This window comes from Tachyglossus aculeatus, chromosome 21 (genome assembly GCF_015852505.1).
Source record: "Tachyglossus aculeatus isolate mTacAcu1 chromosome 21, mTacAcu1.pri, whole genome shotgun sequence".
Lineage (NCBI taxonomy): Eukaryota > Metazoa > Chordata > Mammalia > Monotremata > Tachyglossidae > Tachyglossus > Tachyglossus aculeatus.
Window position 1 is genome coordinate 62,619,845 of NC_052086.1, and position 21,382 is coordinate 62,641,226.

A 21,382-nucleotide genomic window follows, 5' to 3' on the forward strand; every position below is an offset into this window, starting at 1 on the left:
AGCACTCGGCAGCACTCAGGATAAATGTAAATAGGACGGACCTTGGCCTCTGAAGAGATACAAAAAGCAACTTTTGACAGTTTATGAAAACATTAAACTTCCAAGCCTTTCCTATATTCCTAACCATTTAAAGTCTTCTGAATTTCGGGTGATTCATAGAACACAGCTGATAATATTCCATTGCATTCCACGCCCAGTGGACTCAGAACTAATGGCCAGAAATTTGAGAGTCTTCTTATCTCCCACTTTTAGAAAGCCTATACAGGACCTTATTTACATTTGATCTTTAATCTGGGGTAACAGTTCAGTGTGAGGTCACTACAGCTGTAACCAAATATACATACTTCAGTTTTAATCCTTGAAGATTTTCATCCATTTGCTTGATTGTGGATTTTAAACCAGAGAGCCATGGTGAAATCAGTTTATAACTTCCAGCTGATTGTGTTAGTGATGCTTGGAAATAAATATATATTTGAGGCCAGATTTGCCATATTTAAAGTATGGTGGGTTCCTATGTTTCCATTTTAGCACTGTGGTTAATTAATAAGTAGTCCTCTTTGGAGAGGACGATCAAAACAATTCTAGTCTGTAGGACACTACTGGTTTAATGAGAAGAATCAATGCCATTATTTTGACCTTGTGGAAATCATATATATACACAGGTTGTTCTGTAATTATTCCCCAGAAAAAGTGATCTACTGAATAGAATATTTCCTGCCCACGTAAGGAAGTGTGTGTAAATAAGAACAATGCTTTTAGGATTTGTCCTTTTTTAAAGTAAAAAAACTTTAACACTGTATGAGCATTTTGGGATTGATGTATGAAATTTTCCCCATTAACCTGTTAAGAGATTTTGCTCATTGCTATGTTCTGGTAAAACACCAATCCTGGACAGGAGGAGAAAAGTGGATACAGGGTGGTTCTGCCGCTCGCAGGTAGTCAATAAATACTCTTGATTGGTGTCTTGCTCACTCAGAGTTTGGAAGGGTTGGAGCTGTCAATTGGTGGAGGAAAGAAGCGGAGTGGTCAAGTGGAAAAAGCACAGGCCTAGGAGTCAGAGGACCTGAGTTCTAATTCCAGCTTCACCACTTGTCTGCTGTGTGACCTTGGGCAAGTCACTACACTTCTGTGTCCCAGTCACCTCAATTGTAAAAAGGGAGCTGTGTGGGGCAGGGATAGCATTGAAACCTATTATCTTGAATCTACCTGAGCATTTCATACAGTGCCTGACATAGTAAACACTTAACAAGTACCATTAAAAAGAAAAAAAGAGTGAGAGGCCACTTGGAAAGCATCACCTAATGCCATCTATCCACTTCCCTCACCTCCTTGTCCAGACTTCCAGCAGCCAGGCCGCTGTCCAGCTATACTGGATGAGCTCTACAGGAGCTTCATTGGTTATTTGGTCATCAGACAGCTTTAGTTTGCTTTAGATGACAAGCTTGTGGATGACTGACTTTTGGTGGTGCTATAGTTTTTTTCGATCCTGGCAAACGAATTCCAAGAGTTTTAGGTCGTCATGTGCCATTTTCCACAGTAATAATAATAATAATGATAATAATAATAATAATGATGATGATGGCATTTCTTAAGTGCTTACTATGTGTAAAGCACTGTTCTAAGCACTGGGGAGGTTACAAGGTGATCAGGTTGTCCCATGTGGGGCTCACAGTCTTCATCCTCATTTTACAGATGAGGTAACTGAGGCACAGAGAAGTTGTGACTTGCCCAAAGTCACACAGCTGACAAGTGGCGGAGCCAGGATTTGAACCAATGACCTCTGACTCCAAAGCCCGTGCTCTTTCCACTGAGCCACGCTGCTTCTCTAGCAGAAGAGAAGATGACTAGAAGAAGAGAAGATGACTTCTCTAGTCATCACCCAGGTTTATTTTTCTAATGCTTTCATTCCTCCTTGGTGTATAGCCGGTGGTTGCTAGTCAGTTTGTTGGATTCATTTAAAGGAAGTATGCTAAATTTAGTTGATACTAAAGAGAGGGAGTCTGTAGTTGTTCCTGAATATCAATGGGTGAAAATTCTGAATTTGGAGGACTCAGCAAACTCAATTTTGAAAAGGTTTGACCTTTGGCCAGCTTTGACAGTGTTTGTTATTTATGAAGTCATTTCTAGTAGTAATTAAGTGCTTACTATGTGTCATACACTGTGATAAGTACTGGGGTGGATACAGATATAAAAGATTGGATATAGTTCCTGTCCCACATAGAATACCCAATCTATGTATGAAGGATTGTTTTCCCTGAGCAGAAGTCCTTTGAAATATTTTAAGTTGTACGCTCTTTGGAATCCAGCTGTGCCTGAATATTTTGTAACTATGTTGAATTAAGACACATTGGTCTAGGTAGACAGAAAAGATTGATATATCAAGCAGTTTGACCTGTTTGTGGTCAGACTCTGTAGGGTCTTTGAAGAATGTTTAGTTCTTCAAGCTGATCCAAGCATGTATATCCTGACAACTTTTGCTCCAGCCTCCTCGCTGACCTCCCTGACTGTTCTCCCTCCCCTCTTCAGTCCCCACTTCACTCTACTGCCCAGATCTTTTTTTAAAAAAATAAACCATCAGTCCACATCTCCCCTCTCCTCAAAAATCTCCAGTGGTTGCGCATCTATCTCTGTATCAAGCAGAAACTCGTTACCATAAGCTTTAAAGCCCTCAATCAGCTCTCCCCCTCCTACCTTACCGATTTCATACTACTACCCAACCCACAAACTTCGCTGATCTAATGTCAGCCCACTCTCTGTACCTCAGTCTCATTTATCCCATCACTGACCCCTTGCCAATGTCCTCATTCTATCCTGGAACTCCCTCCCCCTTCATACCCGATAAGACCGTCCCTCTCTCCACCGTCCAAGCCCTACTAAAATCATATCTCCTCCAAGAGGCAGGCCTTCCCAGTCTAAGCCCCCACTTCCCTTCTGCATCACCTAGGCACCTGGGTCTGTTCCCCTTAAGCACTTCAATATTTACCCCTCTCCCCATCCCACAACACTTAGGAGCATATCAATCTGTAATGTATTTTAATATCTGCCTCCCTTCTAGACTGTAAGATCTTTGCAGGCAGGATCATGTCTACCTACTCTGTTGCACTGTAATTGTCCAAGTACTTAGTACACTCCTATGCAGTGCAAGTGCTCAGTAAATACCACTGGTGGTGATTGATTGTGGAAAAATTCATGTTCATTCTCATTCACTCTTTCTCTCCATTATCTCATCCATTTCTCCTTCCCCTCACCATATTCTGGTCTCTCCCTCACCCCCAGAATATTTTGGTCGGGGGAATGTAGAGGCTACTTTTCAAGCTGAAGACAAAGGAAATTTAGAGACTGGAAACACAGAATCCATCTTGATAACCAGTTGATTTACGGCTGAAGATTCTTTTTCTCAGGCCTGTAGGAATCACAGCATGAGAGAGAGCGGGTATGGCCTATCCTGCGTTATTCTCTCAAAATTGCTGAGTGAATTGGAAAAGTAATGTCTGGTGCGTATCAAAGCTGGTCCTACAGGTAATAATAATGGTTGTGGTATTTGTTAAGCACCATGCACCGATCCTTGTGAGGAAAGTATTGGTTATGGGGAGGTAGATTGAGGAAGTATTTTGTGTAAAGTGCAGAATGGCAGTAGAAGATTTAGGAATTACCCAGGAGTTGGGAAAAGGGGAAACACTGAAGCACTTCAGTATTCACTACCCTCCTCTTCTTCCTCCATCTTCTCATTAGAGGAGCACGGGCTTTGGAGTCAGAGGTCATGGGTTCAAATCCCGGCTCCACCAATTGCCAGCTGTGTGACTTTGGGCAAGTCACTTCACTTCTCTGGGCTTCAGTTACCTCATCTGTAAAATGGGGATTAAGAATGTGAGCCCCTCGTAGGACAACCTGATCACCTTGTAACCTCCCCAGCACTTAGAACTGTGCTTTGCACATAGTAAGCGCTTAATAAATGCCATTATTATTATTATCATTATTATGCTATTTGTTAAGCACTTACTATGTGTCAAGCACTGTTCTAAGCACTGGGGTAGAATCGAATTAATCAAGCTGTACTATTCATATTGATCTAATCAGTATGAATTAGATCGGTTCATGCTGGAAAATATGGAATCCCTGGGAATATTTTTAGTTTGGTTCAGACCCAGCAGTTCAATCTGAAAAAAAAAAACCACCCAGTGATTTATACCATTTTTCACTTGAGGTTTTGCTGAATTCCCAGGTCAAAGCCTACATAAAACTTGGACCAGGATTATTGCATTTTACAGTGAAGTCCTCTATTGCCTTGGAGGAACTATTGCTAAATGGCTTTATCAGACTTAGTCTGTGCATGTGGTACATGGATTATCTTGCTTTAGGCCATTCTAAGGAGTTTTGACATTTTCAGCCATTTAGTCAGGGGTGAATTATGCATTGTGCAATTGAGTGGAAAACAAAATATCAGCTAAGAACCCAACAGGAAGAGCAGAACCAAGAAGAAAGCCATGTGAAACAGTTTATTCTCCTTCTCCCCCACTACCCCAAACATATTTTTATTTGCTACAACCCAGAAAATGAATTAAAAAAAACCCAGGAGAGCTTAAATTGACTAGCAAATAGAGAAATCTTGGGGTTTAGGTAGAGTGGTCCTTGGTATCTAAAGGGAAGAAGACTAAAGAATTCCAGGGAGAGTAGGGATGGAGGGTGCTGCTGGGAGTTGGACGTGTAGCAGCATCAGGAAATCTTAATCTACACTGGGATTGTGGATATGGATTATGTACATATTATATTATATAAATTATTTATATTAATGCCTGTCTCCCCCTCTAGACTGTAAGCTCATTGTGGGCAGGGAACCTAACTAACTCCCAAGGGTTTAGTACTGTGCTTTGCACCTAGTAGTGCTCAATAAACATGCTTGATTGATTATTTCTGTAAGGATTTAGCTGGTTGAGAGTGTGGGGGCTGTGAGGGAGAAGTGAAGGAAAAGTGTCAGCCAGACCCATCATGGGAAATCAAAGAATAATGATATGGGATGGGGGAGAAGTGCTATGTTGGGTCTTGACAATTGTGATTTTGGAGTGGTTTTCCCACTCTGGGAGGTTTTCCATCTTGATTCTCAGCTTCACTCTGGTTAACAGGCCTCTTTGTCAAGGGAGGGATTTGCAACTGTCATGTGACTGTAAGCAAAGAAGTGGATGGTAATTTCTCTGGTTCATCATGAGAGACTGTATTCGTTCTGTTTCTGGATCAACTTTCTTTCCTGTTTTCAATAAAGAGCACTTCAAGGGGGGAAAATGTTGCATTTATGCTCCTTCAGCAAAGAGGGATGAGAATCATCATGACCTAGTGGATAGAGCATGGGGCCGGGAGTCAGAAGGACCTGGGTTCTGGTCCCAGCTCTGTCACGTGTCTGCTATGTGACTTTGGGGAAGTCACCTAACTTCTCTGTGCCCCAGTTACCTTCAACTGTAAAGTGGGGAATAAGACTGTGAGCCCCATATGAAACATGGGCTGTGTTCAAGCTGGTGATCTTATATTTACCCCAGCGCTTAGTACAGTGCCTGACACATAGCAAGCCCTTAACAAATACCATTGAAAAAAAATAATCAAGTTTACTCGCTCAGTGGCTCCTTTTCCCTCCCAAATTGAAGGGTTCAGAAGATGGTCTTTGGGCTGAGGAAGGAGAGCAGACGAAATTGCAGTATACAATGAGAGGACAAGTGGTCTGGTGAAGATGAACAGGGGAGGTTTTGGCAGTTTGAGAGGGCAGGCCATAGGGCTTTTCTTTTTTAGAGGAGCTGAATCTACAGCGATGAGGAGGGGAGGGGACACTCTTGCTCACCACTGTAGCTTCCAAACACTAGAGTCAACATTCAAAGAAACACAGTGGAAATCATAACAAAAACATTTGCCTGCAGGAAGCAAGGGATCATCCAAAAATAATTTTTGAAATCACCCCAGCAGGAAGGAAGTGTGAAAATCAAACCAAACTTGGAAAACAAAGCTGCCCAGCACTAGTCTCGGATGAAAAAGAAGCCAATGGCAACTTGACCTCACTGGGAGAGATAGGGCTTTTCTTCCCTAAATGAATAATGCCTGAGTGAATGTTCTGGGGAGTTAAACATTAATAAATAAAGGAAGAATAAATTGAATAGGCATATATAAGAGCTGGATTTAGTAAGGTTCTCATCTTTAAGGCAATGATTCTTTCCATCATTTCCTTTGATTGTATTGGGTACTGATAGTAAACATATTAACATGCTGGAGAAACATTGTAGCCCAGCGGAAAGAGCCCAGGCCTGGGAGTTAGAACCTGGGTTCTAATCCTAGGTCTGCCATATGCTCAATTATACTGAGTGCTTACTGTGTGCAGAGCACTGTACTAAGTGCTTGGGAGAGTACAATACAACAATAGACACATTCCCTGCTCACAGTGAGCTTATAATCTAATGGGGTGGAGAGGCAGACATGAATACAAATAAATAAAATCACAGATATGTTCAAAAGTGCTGTGGAGCTGGGAGGAAGGAAGAGTAAAGAGAACAAGTCAGGGTGATGCAGAAGGGAGTAGGAGATGAAAAAAGGTGGAGCTTAATCTGGGAAGGTCCCTTGGAGGAGAGGAGATGTGCTTTCAGTAAGGCTTTGAAGGGGCGGAGAGTCTGGTTGACACCTATCTACTTGTTTTGTTTTGTTGTCTGTCTCCCCCTTCTAGACTGTGAGCCCGTTATTGGGTAGAGACCATCTCTATATGTTGCTGATTTGTACTTCCCAAGTGCTTAGTACAATGCTTTGCACACAGTAAGCGCTCAGTAAATACAATTGAATGAATGGTGTGTGTCTGTGTGTCTGTGTGTCTGTGTATTTTTGCTTGTGACCTTGAGTAAGTCAGTTCTGCCTCAGTTTTCTCTTCTGCAAAATGGGGATTCAATACCTATTCCACCTCCTGTTTAGACTGCAAGCCCCTTGTGAATACCTTGTATCTACCTCAGTGCTTTGACACCAGGTAAGTTCTTAACAAATACAACAATAATAAAAATAAGTTACTACCTTTGAAGAGTGCCATTGTATGGTCTTAAGCTGTCGAGTCGCCTTGGACACATCTTTCCCAGAATGTCCCACCTCCATCTGCAATCGTTCTGGCACTGTATCCATAGAGTTTTCTTGGTAAAAATACAGAAGTGGTGTACCATTGCCTCCTTCTGCACAGTAAGCTTGAGTCTCTGCCCTCTACTCTCTCCCATTCCACTGCTGCCTAGCATAGGTGAGTTTTGACTTGTAGCAGATTGCCTTTCACTCGCTAACTGTTGCCCAAGGTAGAAATGGAAATGCCTCTGCTTGACTCTCCCATAGTCGAGACTGCTAGAGTACTGGAAACTCTCCAGGTGCAACCCTGAGAGGGGGAAGAGTGCCATATTTCCCCCAATATATTACAAAAAAACTATCAGTTTTTTTATGGCATTTGTTAAGCATTTACTATGGGCCAGACCCCGTACTAAGGGCTGGGGTAGGTACAAGCAAATTAGGTTCGACACAGTCTCTGCCCCACATGGGGCTCAGAGTCTTAACCCCCATTTTACAGATGAGGTAACTCAGGCACAGAGAAGTGCAGTGACTTGTCCAAGGTCAAACGACTGACAAGTGGCAGAGTCAGGATTAGAACCCAGATCCTTCTGACTTCTAGGCCTCTGCTGTATCCACTAAGCCACATGTCTCATTTCTCAGGTGCTCAACAGAGTCTGTGGAATGATTGATTACAGCCAGAAAGACCTTTCATAAAAGAGTTACGTGCCCACTGCTGGAATTTAAATCCCATTTCCACATGTTCTCTAGAAACCAAATCTTCTGGCATGCCGTACATTAGTGCCTACCATAGGGTGGGATAGTCATTCATTCATTCCATTTATTCAGTCATATCTGTTGAGCACTTACTGTGTGCAGAGCACTGTACTAAGTGCTTAATGTTCAGAAGTAATGGGCAAGGACCAGAGAAGGTGAACAGGATGGCTTTTTCTCTTGCCCCTGGCCAAGTGATATGAAAAGTGACCACGTTTTCTGGAGCTCAAAGTGGATCAGGGTGCAGGGCTTCCACCCAACTGGGCCAGTGGTCCAAACACGTTTGTGGGAAGAGAATGGGAAGAGAGTCAAAATGAGAACTTGACAGGTGCAGAGACAGGGGGAGGAATAGACAGGCAGAGGTACACTAATTTTCACCCACATACACTCATACCCACAGATGGAACACATTTCTTGAGGATTGGAGTCGGTATAGTAGGCAAGAGACAGGTGAATATTTATCCATCCAATAGTACTTATTAAGCACTTAGTGCGTGAAGAGCACTGTACTAAGCGGTTGAATGCTGCTGCCGCCATTAGTGGCTGGCCGGAACTCCTGCCTCAGCTGTCTGAATCGATACCTGGAAGTAGCCCATTTATGAAACTCATGAAAGCACAACCTTGGAGCAGCTGAGAGAGGTGGTGGCTGGGTTCATTTGCTGTGGTTCTAATTTAAGAGTCTCATTTGAGAAACAGCGTGGCTTAGTGGATAGAGCATAGGCCTGGGAGTCAGAAAGACCTGGGTTCTAATCCTGGCTCTGTCACTTGTCTGCTGTGTGACCTTGGGTCAATCACTCCACTTCTGGCTTCAGTTGCCTCATCTGTAAAATGGGGATTGACTGTGAGCCCCATGTGGGACATGGACTGTCCCAAACCTGATTACTTTGTATCTACCCCGGTGTTTAGAACAGTGCTTCACACATAATAAGCACTTAACAAGTATCATAATAACAATTATTGTGTAATAATATAATAGTGATTATTATCATTAATTAATAACAGTGTTGAAAATGAGTGCAAATCAGTTTCCAGTGGTAAAGGGAGAGCATGGAGATATTCTGTCCCACCACTGTAGACCCATTCCTCAACTGTTTTGCAATGAGGAGTGTTAGTGACACTGGGGTAGATGAGGGCCCCCAAGCTCAGAGCCACCCATAAGGACTACTGGGAAACCAACTCAACTGCATGCCCTTCTGCGTCTGTGAAAAACCCTGACAGGTACATGGGCAGCCTAAACTTTGAGCTGGCCTTTTCAATCCCACTTGATCTCACAGGGAACATTCACCTCGCTGGTTGTATCTTTGAATACAGAGGATGAGTACTGTCCTCTGCATATCATGAGCACTAAGTAAATATTAATGTCTGACTACAGCTTAGGTTCATATTTACCCACCCCTTTCTTTCTCCTTTTCCTCCTCCCCCGCCAAATCCCAGGGCTCTGTCCCCTTCCCTCTCTCCCTCTCACTAAAGCATTTGGGCTCGTAATGATTCCTCGTGTTTCAAGTAATGGGAAACATTCCTGCCAGAGCTGTCGCGTGTTGAAGAATCGTAAAGTGAAAAAGGAAGTGCATCATTTATTATAACACCATGTACGCTAATGAAAACCATACCCCATACTGGAAATTGGTAAAGAACTCAGCTCAAGAAAAGTTTCCATTCAGCAAAAGGCCTTGGGGCCACAACTAGTAAGCTTGTGGCTAAAATGGTCCCCTAGTAAAGAATATAAAAATAGCTGCTCCATAAACATTCGGCTCCTGTTTAGCCATTGTCTTCAGGGTAGGGTCTTGGTGGTGGTGGTACAAGAGCCTGCTGATTTTATGTTTCTCTGTGTCCTTTCTCAAAAGAGAAATTGAAGGGTTCACCTTCATGAGTTTTAAGCACGAGTGAGGTTTTGAATTGTAGCTGTTCTCCTTCAACTTGAAGAAGATTCCGTTTAAGTTTGCGGCTGCATTCGTGACCGTGAATGCCTTTTGAGAGAGAATCCCTTGCACGCTTTGTTCATGACAATGTTCTGTTGCACCTTTGCTGGGCCTTGGCCATTCCTGTGAGTGTCTGAATTGTCCCATCTGATTGTCTGCATCCAAAGTATAAAGCTCAGATGCAGCTGTGCCTTCAGGTTCCTAGAGCAAGCTGTTTTACTTCTCTCAAGTTATACTCTGTACTCCATACAGCTATACTTTGAGAAAAAGAATCGACGGGTTCCTGTAGTGAATTAGAATCCTAGGAGAACCACCTCAGTGATATGGGGCCCCACATATCTGTGGAGTTGGACAGTCATGAAAGGTATTAGAGTAGGAAACTTCTTTGCCACTTCCTCATTGAGATAAATTCAGGGAGATTTCTGTGACTCATTTTCTCACCACAAAAAAAAATTTTATCCCAGATAAACAGAATTTTATCTTGTTGCTTGCAAGGTATGATTAGAAGAAAGAATTACTGAAGAATGCATCTCCTCCCCTTGGTATCAAATGTAGGCGGCTAGACTGACCTTGTTCCAAGAGAATTTGGTTTATTAAACAGCTGATGTGGGTTGGAAAAAGCCTTTAAGAGAACACCCATCATTTCTACTTCTTGAAAGTTTTATCTGTGTCAGTGTGGAACCTTAGCGTAAACTGGTTGTATTTAAATGTTTATATTCTCTCCCTGTGGATTTAGGTTAGTTAGTTGATTGTATTTATTGAGCGCTTATTGTGTGCAGAGCACTGCACTAAGTACTTGGGAGAGTACAGTATAGCAATATAACAGATACATTCCCTGCCCACAACAAGTTTGCAGTCTAGAGGGAGTACACATGGATACAGAATTACAGTTTAAGAGTTTATTTGGATTGGTATTTTCCTGTTGAAAATGCCACCAAAAAATAAATCATTTAACTCAAATGAGAAAAGTGGTTATTTCTGTATAGTTCCTGTATAGTCACCACCCATTTGTGGGGATTAACATTTTTCTTAATTTACTGGTTTGTGCAATGAGGGGTTGGAATTACAAAAGAGGAGTGCTTTATAAACATTTGAGAGAACATGTCCTGTGCATCTGGTGTACTTTCTCAGGCATCTACAGCATTGCATCCAGTAGGTGCTCAATAAATACTATTCATATTTACAAGTACAGATAACAAAGAATGTGGCCACTTGGGGATAGCATGGTGTAGTGGAAAGAGAATGGAACTGAGAGGCAGGGGACCCAGGTTCAATCAGTCAGTTGTATTCATTCAGCGCTTACTGTGTGCAGAGCACTGTACTAAGCGCTTGGGAGAGTACAGTATGGAGAAGCAGCATGGCTTAGTGGAAAGAGCCCGGGCTTGGGAGTCAGAGGTCGTGGGTTCTAATTCTGGCTCCGCCACTTGTCAGCTGAGTGACTTTGGGCAAGTCACTTCACTTCTCTGGGCTTCAGTTACCTCATTTGGAAACTGGGGATGAAGACTGTGAGCCCCACGTGGGACAACCTGATTACCTTGTATCTACCCCAGTGCTTAGAACAGTGCTTGGCACATAGTAAGCGCTTAACAAATACCATCATTATTATCATTACAGTATAACAGAGTTGGTAGACACATTCCCTGCCCAAAAGGGCAAGTATCCGCTCTGCTGCTGAACTGCTAAGTGGCCTCATTCAAGACACTTATAGCCTCACTAGGCCTCAGTTTCTTCAAGTGTAAAATGGGGAGTCATGGTGTTGATTAAGAGCTTACTGTGTGCCAGGCACTGTATGAAGTGCTGGGGTAGATACAAGTTAATTGGTTTGGACACAGTCCCTGTCCCATATGGGGCTCACAGTCTTAATCCCCATTTTATGGATGAGGTAAATGAGCCCCCCCCAAAATAAGTGACTTGCTCAAGGTCACACAGCAAAGTGGCAGAGCTGAGATTAGAACCCAGGTCCTCTGATTCCCAGGCCCATGCACTTTTCACTAGGCCATGCTACTTCTCTACTAGTTGGGAGAGAACTGGCCAAGCCCCAGCACCTTAGGTTCATTCAGTTGTATTTACTGAGCCCTTACTGTGTGCAGAGAACTGTACTAAGCATGTGGGAGAGTACAGACTGTCACTGCTGTTGTTTAGGACTGTTCCTCATTATAGGGACACACTGGTGCGTGTACAGGAACTACCCAGGAGGCAGTGAGGTTTGTGATTCTAGGCAACGCCATTTTGGTGCCACTGGGTATTTGCAACATATTCCTTCAGTCTTCCCCCTCAAGCCTGTAAGCTCGTTGTGGGCATGGACTGCATCTGTTACATTGTTATACTGTACTCTCCCCAGTGCTTAGTACAGTGCTCTGAGCACCGTAAGCACCCAGTAACTATGATTGACTGACTGGGAGCCCATTAGTAGGACGGTAGCAAAATGAAAAAAGTCCAAGCCCGTAAACTTTCAGGACAAACTTGCTGGCTCCCCATATTACCAAAGGAAATCAGTCAGACAGTGAGGTTCACCTAATCTGCCACCAAGCAGTGGGGGATTCCTGAAGAAAAGAGGACTTGGATTAATTTGAGTGGAGCTGGTGAAAATGTTTCAGGCACATTAAATTTGGGCACTCCATAGTCTTTTTATCGAACTCTCTACAAGATAACAAGCAGCAGAAGTAGCTGTAATTATGGTATTTGTTCAGCGCTTACTGTGTGGCAAGCACAAGATAAATACCCAATCAATGGTATTTACTGAGTGCTTACTGTGTGCAGAACACTAAACTAAGCACTTGGGAGGGTACAGTACAACAGAGTTTCTCTGCCTACAGTGAGCTTATGGTCTAGATGAGAAACAGATAATAATAATAATAATAATAATAATGGTATTTGTTAAGCACTTACTATGTGCCAATCACTGTTCTAAGCACTGGGGAAGATACAAGGTAATCAGGTTGTCCCACGTGGGGCTCACAATCTTCATCCCCATTTTACAGATGAGGTTAAGGCACAGAAAAGTTAAGTGACTTGCCCAAAGGCACACAGCAGACAAGTGGTGGAACCGGGATTAGAATCGGTGACCTCTGACTCCCAAGCTCATGCTCTTTCCAAGAGAAACAGCATGGCTCAATGGAAAGAGAGTGGATTTGGGAGTCAGAGGTCATGGGTTCTAATCCTGACTCCGTCACTTGTCAGATGTGTGACTTTGGGCAAGTCACTTCACTTCTGTGCCTCAGCTCCCTCATCTGTAAAATGGGGATGAAGACTGTGATCCCCATGTGGGACAAACCTGATCACCCTGTATCCCCCCCCCCGCCCAGCACTTAGAGCAGTGCTTGGCACATAGTAAGCACTTAACCAATACCAAAATTATTATTATTATTACTGAGCCACGCTGCAAGGGTTCCCCAGCTTGATAAAGATTGAATCTGAACCAGTGATTGGTTTTGGGAACTGAATTATATTGGCCACCAACTTCTCTATTTTTCCAGGGTCTGGAACTCATTCTCCCAATTCCAAAATACTGTGGTTTTTTAGAGGAAAAAAGTTTTTCTTTAGAAAATCTTTTTCATGGAAGATCATGACTTTAAAGACCTTATATGGCAGAATGTAACATCAGTTTTGAACTTTTCGTTCCCTCTTTGTCTTTTAGTACTGGGAGAGTTTTTTTCTCCTCTCACTACAAGTTCATTCTGAAGTTGCATGTACAGCAAGAAGCCCAACTGATAGCTCGGTGAAATTATGAAAGGTCATGACACACTCAATTTCCGTGCCCAGTATTAAGGCCATTGGTTTGCTTCAAAATTTAGGGTCATTGAACTAGATTAAATCCTTACATTTGTGTAATTAAGGGCAGCTAAGGAAAAGCAATAGTTACCATTACGAAGACAGAACGTTACAAGAAGCCTCAAGGCTGATGTGGTTTTATTAGAGTGGTTTCTTGTTCCATGACGTACCTTTATCAAATTAAAAATAGCACTCACCGTCGTCCTTCTTTGAAAAACTGTAAAAGATCCTCCCAGTCAAGTAATTTTCAGATGCATCTTATTTTGGGCCAGGTTGTGTCAGGGTACAGAGAAAGATGATAGGCCAATTACTCAGGTTTGACCTTTAAGAATTCCCACTCTTGTACGTTCTTAAAGAGAGCAGGGCTGAAATTTTCTCAAACAACTGAAGAAGTTAAAATTAACAAATCATCCTTCTTGGGCAGGGCCCACCCAGTTTTTGTATAATGAGTGCATATTGTTTAACTAAGAACAATGCCTGGATGTTCCCGGCCCAAACAGACTGTGAAGAATGAATGGAGAGGGCAAGGGAGGAAGAATCTCCTTCAATCAATCGATCATGGTATTTATTATGAACTTACTGCATTCAGAGCACTGTACTAAGCTATTAGCACTGACCCATCTTCAGAGGATCTATCACTCACATAGATCCGAACAATAGATTGCTCCATCACAGAGTCATAAGGAATGCTATTCTTTTGCAAGTCGTGCCTTTTCTTTTTTGCGGGGTGGTGTGTTCAGATTTGGAACTCAAGGCAAGAGCCATGCTATAGTCCCATCTCTTCTCAAAGGGTCACTTCTCCTCTCGAAGTCCGCTCCGAACCATGCCCAACCACAGCTGACATGGGGCTTTTTCCAAATTCCATGGGCAGAGGATTGCTTATTTGCTTTAGTTTCACATCTCAGTCCATTTCAACTCACTCTCCTTGTCGACTGGTAATTTTTCTTGAAGGAGGAACAAATTCTCTTTGCTTTTCTTCTATGATTACCCTAATGAACTCGGAAAACAAGGAGGTGGCAAACACTTTGTGACTCCTTGTGAATCGGGTTCTTTTCTTAGGCATAACAAAGGGAAATGACTGTTAGGCTGATTGAGGAGCCAGAAGGTTTGGGAGTTTATTATTTTTTAAGTTGGTGACATTCCAGTAAATGGGACTGTGGTGCATAAAGGACAATGGAAAAAATGCTCTTTGGAGTTTAATCACACCTTAGCCTGAGAAAATCTGCAAACCAAACTCTACGTGCACCACACAATTATGGTGAACTGTCCCAGAAGCCCTTTGAAAATGTGTCCTTGTAGATTTTTCCAAGCACCAATGCTTTTATTTCCCTTTTCTGCCTGACTGTATTTTTATTAATGAAACGTCTTTAAGCAAAGTGTTGCCTAGCTAAAGGTAGGAGAACATTAATATCACCATGTCAGGAACAGCTTTGCATTAAAGCTGGTTTTTACTCATAATGTACTTAGGAGTGCAAGGCACTGGGAACATAATCACTTGTAATTGGACCCTCTGTGATCAAACTTCCCAAAGTGTTTAACAGTGTCTTTAATTATGAGAAGTATTACTCCACTCTGAACTGCACTAAGTTACTTGTGCCATTGGATGTAAACAAATTAGCAGCCATTACATGGCAGCAGCTTTCTCCTTATGGCAGTGGATGTTGGCTTAGGGGCCAATTAATCTGAGGTGGCATGAAAAGAAGGAAGGAGAGTTGGCAAGGAAACCAGTATTTTCTGACTTTGAATAGCCTTCTGGGATCTTTCACTTCCACATGAATGCCCGTCAGAGTTGGCAAACTAGACTGGGTTTAACATCACACTTAATGTCAAGCACAGAACTCCCAGCAGCTGCACAACATCACACACTCCCCATTTCCTTCAGCCAGGCCTGGAGATCTGCCCCCCCACAACCACCACTGGCTTCCACCCAGGAGACGAATTCATTAGTGCTTTACAAGATCTACTTCTGTACCAGCAAAGTTAAAGCACGTTATTGCATTTGCAAACCCTGTAAAATATCTGGGACTCTACTCAGGTTAGTTGACTCATTGGTGAAAAACTAGGCAAGTGCAGTGAACAGAAAACAAAGTGCACTTAGTAAGTCACGGTGAGTCTAAAGCCATCCCATGATGGACCTGCTCTGTATTTCTCTGGAAACCTGTAACACCTTCCTGCCAGCGTGACTCCTCACCTTGTGCTGTTTTCACTGGGCAATTTTAGCTGCATCATCTGGGACTTCACATTCCAACTCAACTCACCCTCTGTTTAGAAAGTGTGCCATTGGTTATAATAATACTAAAAAAACCCCAAGCCCAACAAGTTCACCCTGTATAAATAAACATCATGTGTAAGGTTGGAGAACGCTGGAAACAGTACATTTTCAATTCACGCTTTCCAGGATAAACCAATTATCCTGATGTGGGGTGTTTTGGAAATTAACAAAGCTGCATTTCATTAAGCATAGGATGGTAGATAGTCGTTTGTTGGATATTAGAGGGTATGAACTCCAGAATCATATTCATCTGAAAATGTGTGAGCTAGAGAGGGAAAGGGAGAGAAAGGTGGAATAGGAAAAAGAGAGTCATGAACTAAAGACAGTGAGAGGAAGGAGAAAGAGTGAATGGGAAATGAAAAGGAATGAAAAAAGACAGAGTGAAGGAGAGCTAGGTGAAAGGAGAGTGATTGGTGAAAAGAGAGAAAGAGATTGCAATATAATTTATACCTTCCTTCTGAGGTAAGTAGAATGTACACTACAAAATGGCAGATATCCATTCAAAAAAAATTCCTTAACCCCTTCTTCTTTCTTTCTTTCTCTCTCTTTTGAGTACTTGGAGATGCTAACATCGGGTTTGAAAAAGTATTTTTTTTTTAGTGGTTTAAATTTTAGGGTTTCAGCCCCAGGATTTTATATGGGAGACACAGAACTGTATTATGCCCTGACTTTTCACATCTTACTTGAGTGCCTGAAAAAAAGAACTTCCTATTTCTGGTGTAAACATTGGGGGTGCCTCAGTGAATGTGGAAGTGTCAGCTTGAAAACAAACCGCCATACCTTACTTTGATACTCAGTTTACTGTGTCTATCAGTTTCCCCCCTCTTCACTCCCCCCACCCCTCATTTCCTCCCACAGGAGTATGGTCAAAGGAAAAACTGGAAAAATGGACTAATCCAATATCCTAGCAGGCCTCATATTCAGGGCTGTTAGTCTGCATGTCTCCATCCCTCTTCCCAGGTAGACTGTGCTTCCCCTTTCCACATAGCTAAATAGCTCACAATAGAATCTTCAGAGGGGATCTCTATTGACAGGGAATTTGATGCCATAAGCATTAGTTATCCCCAGTTACACTCATTGTTAAATACAAAGGAGAGTGATCTAGTAAACCTACATAGGCTGCTGATCTCATGAAACTGAAAGCAGACAGCAGGACAAATAATCCCACAAAAGGAAATACGGATAAAGAACAGTTGCTGGAAGGCGAGCAAAAACTCACTTCAAGGGAACCAAGAGCAAGGAAGCAACAGGGCCATCTTTGCTTCCTTAATATGTGCTCTAAAGGACCTGGGGCTGCCAGGCACCAAGGTTGATGAGGGCACGGGGATGCTACGGAAGTGGTTCACCTCTGCATCTCCATATCCAGAATCCTCACAGGACTCAGGCAAATGAAAAGTCTAACTGATGAGATCCATATGTGCCCATGGAACACCCCGCCCCTGGATAGCCGTGCCTCATCAGAATCGTGTCTGAATGGATGGATGATTTAGAGGAACAACGCGTGCTTGACTGTAGTCCCAGAGGCAGCTGAAGTCCGGGAAGAGAGCCACATCTTCCTCAAAAAATGTGGCCTTTTCCCAGCATTCCACTATTCTATTGTTGCTGTTATTTATTGTTCACAACTGACATATTAAGGACCCTGAGCATGCTCCGGCCTGGAAAAAGACCTGTCCTTTAAGGAGCCTGTTTCCTACAAGACAAAGATAGGCCTGAGGCCTTGATGTAAAGGGACATAAAATAACTATTTGGGAGTGATGACAGGGTGGGCAAGGGTGGAGAGGAAGGTGGCTATAGCCAAAGGTGGATTTTACTGTGATGATCAACTCTGCTACACTCTTTCAACAAAGTTGAGGTGAATTTATGGAATGCGGGAGTAGGTGCACTGAAAGAGCAGCTGTGCTATTTGTAAATTTGACACCTCTACATCTGGATTAACTTTTCTTTGTGGCCCAAGCCCAAGAAGACACTGTGGGACATTTGGAACTTAATTCAGTGAAAAGGTGGAAGCACCAGTCAGAGAATCCACAGTCCTCTAGTCCCCATCAGCGGTCCCCTTCTTCTTATGGCCTTCCACGTCTCCTTATGGTTACTGATTTTAGGTTAGGTGCACGAATAAGCTGAGAGAACATTTGATGCCCTACTACTAAACCATCTTGAAGCGACCTTTCTACCCAGATTTATCACTCTATTTTTAAACCATCAGGATAAGTAAAGGAGAACATGAAAATACCTCAATTCCCTTGTGGTTTTCAAATAGGATTCTTGTGGTATCAATGCCCAGTCTGTTCCCAGGAAGGGCAGACAGGCAGAGCAGAGAGCTGGCCTGACATGTGTATAGGCAAGTGAAAAACAAAAAAGGATTTGTCTACTCTTGTGTTGTAAGATTCCTAACCTTCTCAGGGCCTTTTGATTCAGCAAAGCCAAAGCCTTCTATTTTTGTGATTTCAGTAATACTGCTTGTAACCATTCATGTTCTGATTAGAACTGACAGCATTCAAATGCAGAGGTCAGTGCACTGAACCACTGTAAATGAAGCCATATCTTGTACATATATGTCTCACACATGTTTACAAGCACGAATGTGAGTGTGCACACACACACACACACACACACACACATTTTGAGAGACTAATTGTTTATTTGGAAATTTCTTTCTATAATTGACATTGTAAAAACATTTTCTGACATTTTCTTGGATTATAGATTCATTTCCTATCTGTTTGCCCCAGCCATTTATCCATTTGTGTTTGGACTTTTGAAGGGGTGGAGAAAAAATGAAAGATTGTGTAAAAATTTGGATTTTCCCTTTGATGAATACCCCCATTTTAAGCTTGCAAGTCATCTTCTTTTGGAATTTACTATATAATAATAATGATGGTATTTGTTAAGCGCTTACTATGTGCAAAGCACTGTTCAAAGCACTGTTCTACTATATGATTTTTGTGCACTATATTTCCAGCATTTAGTGGTATGTTTAAGACAAGAATCTGGTAGTATAAAATGCTTCCATCTTGTTCAGGATTTTAACAACCATAATGTGTGAAATACCAAACTATTTACCTACAACTTCAAAAGTTCTAACAATGAATATACCACATTTTGAAGAATAACCAGGGCTCAAAAAAACTCTCTAAAGGATTTTTTCCTTAGTCACACCCTGTATCTACTTCATAATCTCAGTTGCTGTGGCATGGTGAGAGTTTGTCTGGGATATTGTTAGAATAGGACCACCCACATTGTAGGTAAATTAGTAAATGTTGCATGATGATGCTGTAAGCTCAATTGAATGGTATTTTCAGTTTTCATTAAGCTAGTGTTGACAGTGAAATTCCAAAGGTAGAATATCTAGTTAAGGGACCTACCAAGAAAAACCTTCTAAAGGGGCCTAGGTGACCCTAGAAAAGTTGGCAGGTGAGCAAGCTGAGGTGCCCCATTTAGAATGGCTACCACAGGTCTGCTCTTTGTCTTTAAGTTTTCTCTGCCAGGAGAAGGCATCTCCATGGGATTGTTTTCCCCTCCTGATCCTGGGGAGAAGATGGAAGTGACAGGAAAGAGAAAAAACCTGCTCGTATGGGTAGCCTTGTCAGTTAGTGTATTTGCAAAATTAATGTTGGAGCATCAAAGCTAATACGTAATAATGAAATAGGGGCTTCAGGAATATATAGAAGTGTAGCACACCTGACTAATGTGACCCTAGCCTGGTTATGCCTCCTCTTCAACTCTAATGCTTCCTAGCAGCATTTAAAGAGGGGTTCTCCCACCTCTCCTTAAAGTTTTACCCCTCCATCTGCATCTCCAACCCCATTTCTTCACCTCCTATGCGAATGCTTACCCCATCCCTCCTTCCCTCCCATCTTCAACAGCTCCCTCTCCACTGTCTTCAAACATGACCATTCTCTGTCCTAAAAAAAACCCTTCCCTGGACCCCTCAGCACTTTCCATTTTTCGCCCCATCTCCCTCAAAACCTTCTTTCCCAAACTCCCTGAGTGAGTTGCTTACATCCACTGTCCTAACCTTTTTGATCCCTGACAAGCTGATTTCCACCCTATCCATTCCATGGAAACTTCTCCCTCTAAGACTACTGATGACTTCATTCTTGCCAAATCCAAAGACTTCTACTGCACCCTAATCATCCTAGTCCTTTCTGCTGCCTTTGGCACTGTTTCCATCTCCTGTAAACACTTCACTGATACTGTCCACCCCTGTTCTCCTCCTATCTCTCTAGATTCTCCTTCTCAGTCTCTTTCACAGGCTTCTCCTCTGCCTCTCACCCTCTAACTATAGGAGTCCCTCAAAGTTCAGTTCTGGGCCTTTTTTTATTTTCTAGATACAACTCCTTTGGAGAACAAGTTCACTCCCACAGTTTCAACTACCTATGAAGTGGTTCCAAAGTCTACCTGTCCAGCTCTGACCTCTCACCTTCTCGGCAGTCTCGCATTTCCTCCTTTTATTATTTTTTAATGGCATTTGTTAAGTGCTTCCTATGTGCCAGGCATTATACTCAGTGCTAGGGCAGATACAAGTTAATCAGTTGGACACATCTGGATCACAGTCTTGGTCTCCAAGATGAGGTAACTGAGGTGCGGAGAAGTTAAGTGAATTTTCCAAGATCACACTCAGACAAGGGGTGGAGCCAGGATTAGAACACAAATTTTTCTGACTTCCGGTCCCCTCCTCTATCCACTAGGCCCTGCTACTTCTCCTGTCTTTGAGACATGTCTACTTGGATGTCCCACTAATACCTCAAATTAAACATATCCAAAACAAAACTCCTTGTCTTCCCACCCAAACACTCTCCTTTTTATGACTTTCTCATCACTGTAAACATCACCCCCATTCTCCCTCAACCTATTTCTATCATTTAACTTGCATATTTGGTGTTTTTCCTGTTGCATTTTCCTTTATGTTTCTCGAATTTGCCCTTTCATCTTGAAATTGCTACAGTGGTGATCCTGCCTTGACTACTGTATCAGCCTCCTCGATAGCCTTTCTACCTTCTGTATCTCTCCATTTCGATCCATAATTCACTTTGCTCCCAGATGATTTTACATGCGTCCCCACTCCACAAAACCTCCCCATTGTTCTACTTCCATATCAGAGATTTTTTACCATGAGCTTTAAGGCATTCAGTGAATTCTCCTTCTATCTAAGCTTGTTTATCCTCTACTACATCTTACCTGTCCACTTGTTTTGTTTCGTTGTCTGTCTCCCCCTTCTAGACTGTAAGCCCATTGTTGGGTAGGGACCGTCTCTATATGTTGCCAACTTGTACTTTCCAAGTGCTTAGTACAGTGCTCTGCACGCAGTAAGCACTCAATAAATACGATTGAATGAATGAATGAATGAGAAATTATCTGTGGAAGTAATTATTACCATTATAAAACTAGATCATTCTTCTGCAGCTTCTACCATGAGAAATGTTTCACTTGTTGTAAACTCTCATATAAAATAATATAATAACATCAGAATTGTGAGTGTTTCTTAGAACACCCCAGCAGGTTTGTATTTTCTTCCTAGAATATTAAGAATTGAATTGTTCCAGTAAAATGACCAGGTCAGCAAGGCAAACGTCAAATCCACTATCAGCTAGTTCCCTGTAAATTA

General features: G+C 42.4%; 1 protein-coding gene across 2 annotated transcripts in view; it reads right to left on the reverse strand.

Annotated features, from left to right (window-relative positions):
- The window catches only part of GPR146 (G protein-coupled receptor 146), a 73,852-nt gene that overhangs the window by 25,982 nt on the left and 26,488 nt on the right, over nt 1-21,382 (reverse strand). Inside the window, exon 1 of one of the 2 annotated variants that reach the window (XM_038763909.1) lies at nt 18,008-18,076. The exons of the other annotated variant lie outside the window; for it this stretch is intronic. The gene's annotated coding sequence lies outside the window, so the exon portion shown is untranslated. Of the gene's footprint in view, nt 1-18,007; nt 18,077-21,382 lie in introns of those variants that run through there. 2 annotated transcript variants of the gene reach the window in all.